The sequence below is a fragment of the Protopterus annectens genome, chromosome 12.part0 (genome assembly GCF_019279795.1).
Source record: "Protopterus annectens isolate FY-2018-M chromosome 12.part0, PAN1.0, whole genome shotgun sequence".
Taxonomy (NCBI): Eukaryota; Metazoa; Chordata; order Ceratodontiformes; family Protopteridae; genus Protopterus; species Protopterus annectens.
Window position 1 is genome coordinate 1075608891 of NC_056746.1, and position 7500 is coordinate 1075616390.

The 7500-nt window shown below is 38.0% G+C and overlaps 1 protein-coding gene across 1 annotated transcript in view; it reads right to left on the reverse strand.

The window, feature by feature from the left end:
- The window catches only part of LOC122816979 (annexin A13-like), a 267063-nt gene that overhangs the window by 199647 nt on the left and 59916 nt on the right, over nt 1-7500 (reverse strand). The window lies entirely within an intron of this gene.

Sequence of the window (7500 nt, forward strand, 5' to 3'; positions counted from 1 at the left end):
ACAATGGCATTCCATTTTAGCTGCCAATATAGTTCTGTGATCTCCAGGTCTAGTTCCCACCAACCTCTTCTTATATTGTCAACTACAATGTCCAAGATCCCAAATTTGAACCTACTAGTACCTTTACAAACTAGACTATGCTTATAAGGGGCATTATTTGTAATGGCTTTATTAATAGTATATAGATGTTCATAAATACGCTTCTTAAGGCTACGTTCTGTTTTCCCTATATAGAAATAGCCACATGTGGTACACAAGGCCATATAAACAATACTCCTGGTACCACAATTGCCCTTTTTCAACAAAATTTTAAAGGGTACATGTTCCAAGGCAACAGTCTGGTTCTCCGTAATAAATGGGCACTGTTGACATGCCCCCACATTTTGTTGTCCCTTTCTCTGGTATCTGGTGGTACAATAACTCATGTTCGAATAGCCATTTTAAGTTTTTACCTGTCTTATAAACAAAACTGGAACTTGTCTGATGTGTTCAAGAATATCAGGATTTCTTTTAAAGATTATCCAATTTTTTTGTTAGTATCTGTTTCACTTCCTGACCACCTGTACCATAGGGTAGTGCCATACTGCTTTGGAAGTTTAATTTGCTTTTGGATACTTTATCATGTGTAGCTAACACACTGTTGTTTAAGAGGGGTTTGTATTTATTACCCCACTGTGATTTTACTTCCTGGACTATTGTCATTAGGTAATCTTGGGGGTACCCTCTTTCTTTAAACATGTCTATGATAGTGTTTACTTCCATCAAAAAGCTATCCAAATCCGAGCACATCCTAGCTGCTCATATCAACTGTCCTTTACAAAATGGTTTTCATATGTCCTGGGTGGTTACTCTGGTAATCCAGGTAGTTGTTGGAGAAAGTTTTCTTTCTAAAAATTTTGGAACCAAACCTTCTGTGGGTTTTATCTTTAAACAAAGTTATATCTTAAAAATCTATACTGTTTTCAGATTCAGTTCTTGTAAAAAAGAAGGTGTTGCCAACATTATTTCGATAATTCAAAAATACGTCTATCTTGTTAGCAGATTTCCATAAAGTAAAGACATCATTAAGGTATCTGTAATAGGCTAGCCAGTCCGCTGGGAATTTTGAGCCAAAAACATGTTTTTTTCTCACACATACATAGGACTAAATTGGCATATATGGGTGCACAGCTGGCACCCATAGCTACCCCTTTAACTTGTTTGAAAAATTCTCTTTCAAACATAAAGTAATTATTATTCAAAATATATTCCATAGTGGCCATCAAAAAATTCAACATTATGTCACTTAAGGCGGTTAGTTCTCTAACTGCATCATAAAATAAGTTAAGTCCTTCAGAATGGGGTATAGAAGAAAACAAGTTTTTTAACATCAATGATTGTGCTAAGTATCATAATCAAGTGCCTATATGTTGTGGTCTACAAATGTGGCTATAAAGGAATGAGTAGGTTATCCTAATTACTTGCTAATTTGTTTTCATTTTATATATCTGGCAGCATCTGGGCAAGTGTGCTGGAGGAAAACCAAGAATACTTTATAAGTACTCATAAGTATTTTTGAGACCTCTAGCTAACAAGATAATTTGATAAACACTAAACACATGAAAACATACCAGTTGTTGACTAAACTCCTATCTGTATTACTGCTTTTCTATTGATCATATTAGATATATGTCAAAGATCAATTACAGATGCACAAATTATAATGTGGTATATTGGTTCTGTTTCCACCTTAGTGAGGAGTTAAATGGTAATGTGGTATCTTTATTCTGCTAGATGGTCCTATTTTTGGGTAAAAAAATCAATTTTACGCTAAAATAACTTTGAAAATATATGACATTACATCAGATTCTCACTCTTCCTGCTGTGAGGCTGGAAAGAGTGTAAAGTGTTGATGTGTTCCCAGGGATGGAAGGTCATATAGAATAATCTGTACTTTAAATTTAGGTTTCTCTCCAAGGTTCCCCAAAGATGTGCCCATTTCCCAACAAGTACTGTGTGTGTATGTGTGTGTGTGTGTGTGTGTGTGTGTGTGTGTGTGTGTGTGTGTGTGTGACTGGTAACCTTGTCAACCTGGAACATACCAACCAAAACAAACTCATAAAATGGACGCTGGGAAAAAAGTAATGTTCAGGAGTAACTGAAACTTCTTCAGTTGTTCATTAAAGATTACTTCTTTCCAATTTTCCATTCTGAGACTTAATTCTCTTTTTCTTTATGTAATGTTTCTGTTCGCTCAAACTTTTTGTTTCTTTCTTTTTTTTTAATAAAGAACTTCAGCCCCCAGGATCACATCATCAAGGAAGTAGGTGTGATAATGCAAGTGACAGAAAAATATTCTGTTTTCATTTCTAATTGAAACTACTAAATAAGTTGTTCTTTTACATTTTTAGTGGATTCTATAAGCTTGAATATAAGCCATTATGCACCTCTGACTCTCAGGCAGTTTTCAATGGTAGGACAGACCATCAAACATGGTAAGAAAACTTTTTAGTAGGTGAATTCACACTTTTATCTATGCTTATTTGGTACAGAATTCAACTTATTTACAGACCATAAGCCAGTGTAAGCAACCTGTATATTAATCAATATCCAAGTCGCTACTGAGGATTGAGAAATGAAATAGAAGGTTACTGCTTTATAAATTTATAGATATATAAGTGCAGAAAGGAGAACACAACAGATTTTGTGTAGACATATAACAGAGTAAATATCTCAAAATAATATAGATGAGTAATACAAAACCCTGATAGCAAAGTGCTCAGTTGTAAATGCCCTGAATCTATAGAGCACAGATAAAGTACTTAGTGTAGACAAAGTAGTGCAAACATGTAAGGCTTGTAGACAATTACTAGGCATACAGTCCAATAGACCATTTGGGAGCCTAGCCTAATTTTGCTCAGAGTTATACAGAAGGCAAAAAGAATCAAACCCTGGGCTACATGAAACAGCTCATTAACAGCTCATAGCCTTAATTGTCTGCGCTAACTGCCAGAAAGAATTATGTTTAAACAATACTTATTTCCATCTTACAGAAAGTAATTTCAGAACATCAAGAAAGCTTGCCAGGTGTCTTGAAGATGTCACAATACCTACCGATGAAGAATACTTAAGGGGCACAAAAGTAACTAAACCTTTGACACTATGCATTTAAACACTGAAGTCGGCTCAGAAAAGTTATAAGGATACAGTGAAAATTAAGACATGAGGCAGGAAAAAAACATTGTTCTCAGACATAGATACACACAGAGAAATGATCTTGTATAACATATTCTGTGTAGAGCTGATACTCAGACAAAACAACTGTTCTTGTAAGATTGATAGATTTGAGTCGCCACTAATATGTACAAGTGGCATCCCTCTCAGCTGCCCGGATTTTCACAGAATGTCCAGATTTTCCCTCAAAATGTTGGCCTGTTATTCATAAAATTTTTGGTTTTCTGGCAAATCACTGGGATGATCGGAGGAATGAAATGTGTAAATAATGTCATATGTTAAGAGTTTCAGACTTCATATGCTTTAGAAAATGCATTTTAATACATACATTTAATACATACCCTGTTATTCTGGCAACTTTGTAAGATTCTAAGAACAATATTTAAAAGCTGTCCTTATTTTTGGGCCATTGTACCCCCATTTAGGTAGGCTTTGTCCATATTTCTTGGACTAAGACGTTGAGAGGTATGACAAGTGGGCATATTTTGGTTATGGTAGATGAGTGCATTGCGGCTGTCAGTAGTACAGCCACTATCTTCCAGTGCCACCCCTATAATTATACAAAGCTAGATGTCAGTATAGTTGACAAACTAGGTACAAAAATGTGACCTCATATCAGGCCTTATGATGTTTGACATACCAAAATAGAGAAAATATTTGCCTTAATGCATAGAGAAATAACACCTATGAGTCCACAACCAATAGGAAGATTTATGGACAAAAGTCATGAGAATTGCTCTTAACAAAAAGATGTCTTACAAACAGTAACTGTCATATTTTAAAGGATTATAGATCACCTTTACACTACTCAACAGCCCGAAAAGTTTACTTTTAAAGAATGATTTCAATGCATGACTTCTCAGTGTGAAAGATGTTTTTTCATAATTCTACCTTTGAAATGATAAAATGGCATTGTGACATGAAACACAACTGGAAATAATATATTGGCAAGAGTATGCTGCTCCATTCTGAATGCATCTTTAGCTAAATGTTTTGAAGCAGTTAAAGTCTAACAAACAAATGTTAACTACCAGCAACATTAAGGACTACTACTTAGCATAGGATTGCTTAATAGTCAGAACAACAGAAACAGACAATATTAATACAAATTAAAGTAGTGAACTCAGATATAATGGTCAGCACTTGAACAGTTAAAAACAGCAAGGGCTAAACCAGGTTTTCTATTTTTAAGTTAGAAAAAAACTTGCAGTTAGACAACTAACCACACACACACACACACACACACACACACACACACACACACACACACACACACACGCACACACACACACACACACACACACACACACACACACACACACACACACACACACACACACAGTCTCTGTGGATATAGACAGATGGCAAGATATGTGTGAAACCTTGGTCCCTGTGAGAATATCTTTTCTAGCACTTTTCAGAACCATTGAGTCAGATAAGTAAATTAGGATATGAATATCATAGGTGGAAAAAGTGTGTGATATGCCCCATGTATGGGTTGGCAGTGTGGCTTAGGGATTTATGGGCATGACTGGATTGTACAGCATACTACAGGCTAGTGGGGTTTGGAATAGGAAATGCAAGAACTCAAAAGGTTTATATGGGAGATAAGAATATGGTATAAGGTATACGAGGGAAGGAGGAAGCATGGGGAAGGAATAAGCAGGGACAAATAGAAATGGTACATGGCAAAAGTGGTCATTGTTAGAGGAATTCCAAGGGTGGCTCCTGCACAAACTAAGAGTTTACATAATAGAGGAGGGAAGAAACCATGGAATAATGGGAAACGGATAGACATCAGGATAGAGATAGGGATAAGGCTCCCCTTCACATACTCAAGGTGAAATTGCTCAAGCGTCAGTAGCTCACAGAAAATGAAGATGAACAGTATAATTCTGAATGCTGTTTCCCCTTAGGAAATTATTGCCAGTGTGATTTTTAATTGTGCACCAGTAATGATTTACTCTTTTAGGGAGCTTTCTCTCTTCTTCAAGTGGGGCGACCATAGAGTTGGCATATATACATTTAGGGGTGTAGGGTGCTTGCCCCCTGCTTCAAATAAGTAAAAATGAGTTTTTCACTCTTTTGGATTTTGAGCATTTTTTTTTTTGTCCTTTGGAAAATCAGCTTTCAGGAAATTGGCATTTCATAGGAGAACCTAGGGATAGGGATAGGAAGGAGGTAACCTTATGGAAAGGGGTCAAAACTAAGCTGAAATTAAGCCAAGCATGGTATTAATTTATGTCTTGGCAAAGTGAAAAATTGGTGTGATCATTGGCTAATCTAGAAATATTCCACTGCCTCAGCAGCCTAGTATTACCATATGATCCTATGAAAGAATAGGGCATGTGGCAAAGCAAGCGACACAATGGAAAAGGAAGCTCAGCTAAAGAAGGACAGTCAGGTGATAAGAAAAAGACAGTGGTGGAGAGTAGGATGGAAAAGTTTAATGCAGAGGAGATGTTAGAAACTAATAGAAATGAAAGACTGACCTAGAAGCAGGCTGAAGCAGATATATAGAAGCCCCATAACAAAGGTGGGGGAGGTCAAAAACGAATAAAATGTGAATGAGGATGGCAGGATGAATTACATGGATGAGAATGGAACAGGGTGGCCCTAGATGCAGGCTGAAGCAGATATGTAGAAGCCCCAAAAGGAAGCTGGGGAGGCAAAAAGGAATAATATGTGTGTTGGGATTTCTGGGTGAATTACATGGATGAGAATGGAGCGGAGTGGACTAGTAGTGTAGATCAGAGTATAAAGTGTGTGTGCTATATCTTTAAGAAGCATGCAAGGCTGTACGTGCACGTATAAATTCCAGATGTGCGCAATCTCTAGTGCCATTTTTATAGAAGCAGCCAGAGAGTGAGAATGCATGATCGCAGTTGTTAGTTTGTAAATAAGTTACTTAAGTTATAGTCAGTAAGCCTCTATAGTGATGTGTTTGTATAAAATAAAGCTGCTTGAACAGAATCCATGAAGACTTGTTTATTCGTGTCCTAACACAAAAGCGACAAGCAGCTAGCCAAGAAAAGGCAGCAAAGGATACAGAAGGTGAAAGGCAGAAGATCTAGCTGTACTGGGTAGGACGATAGGTTGGGCCAGTTGTTTGCAGATGGTATGACACTGATTGTACCACCATGGGAATCAGACTCAAGAGGGAGAGAGGAAGGATAACTCTGGCTGCTGGGAACACAGACCCAAGGGCAACCTGGAAGATGCCTGGGCACCAACAAACTTGGCTCATCTGAGAATAAATGTCAGCCAAACCCCTTGCAGTTCTAGGACTGGTAGCAGGTGACCTGTATGTCAGTGGATGTGGTCTATCTGGATTTCATGGTGACATCTGATTCAGGACCAGACTGAAGACCACTCATTAAACCCAAATGACTAACAGTAGAGAAGAAGATTATGAGCTGCATGTCAGAATGACTGCAAAGGAGAACTCAAAGGATGATGGTTAGGGAAGGCTGTCAGGGATGAAAGATGCGCGCAGTGGATTACCACAACTGTCAGTGTTGGGGCCGTCACTTTTCAAAAAGGGTAACTGCACCTAATTTTGAGACAAAACAAAGATTGTGGACACAGTCCTGAATAGTGGAAGAGACTAAAAATCCACCCGCAGAATTTCTACAGGAGGCCGGAATGTCAGTATTTAAGGTTCGGTGCAGGTAAGTACATCTTTAATTTGGACATAACATCCTAAAGATCTCAAGCAAGTTACAGGATGCAGAACCAAGAGACCTGGTGTCATCATACCAACATTGGATCATTAAGCTCAAGTAAACATGGCAGCAAGAGCAACCACCAAAGCACTGAGCTGTATTCTGTAGGGCGTACACTTAAGGGATATGAGGAATTGTTTTCCACACTGGTGAGACCACACATGGAACACTGTGACCATTTCAAGAGATTCTAAAAGGAAAAGGGTGTGAAAGGACTGGAAACCATTCAGTGGAAGGTGGGGGTTAAAATGAAAGCATTAGGAGTAGTGTCAGTAACTAGTGTATTTATTAAACATTGGGGAAGGGGTCATTGGATATGGGTACATAACATGCAACATGGGAATTCTGAAGGGGTGGAAATGAGGCAGAAAGCCAAAGGAGTGAGGGGGAGGGACTATGAGATACAGGTGGGAAGCTTTAACATGAAGCTAAAAATAATTAATGCACTGACAGAGTTGTGAACCCATAGCACACTGCTTACGTGGAAAGTGAAAAGGGAATGGGTAACTAAGCTGGGAGGAGGTCACATTGTACCTGACAGATCCATCCAAAAGTAGATTAG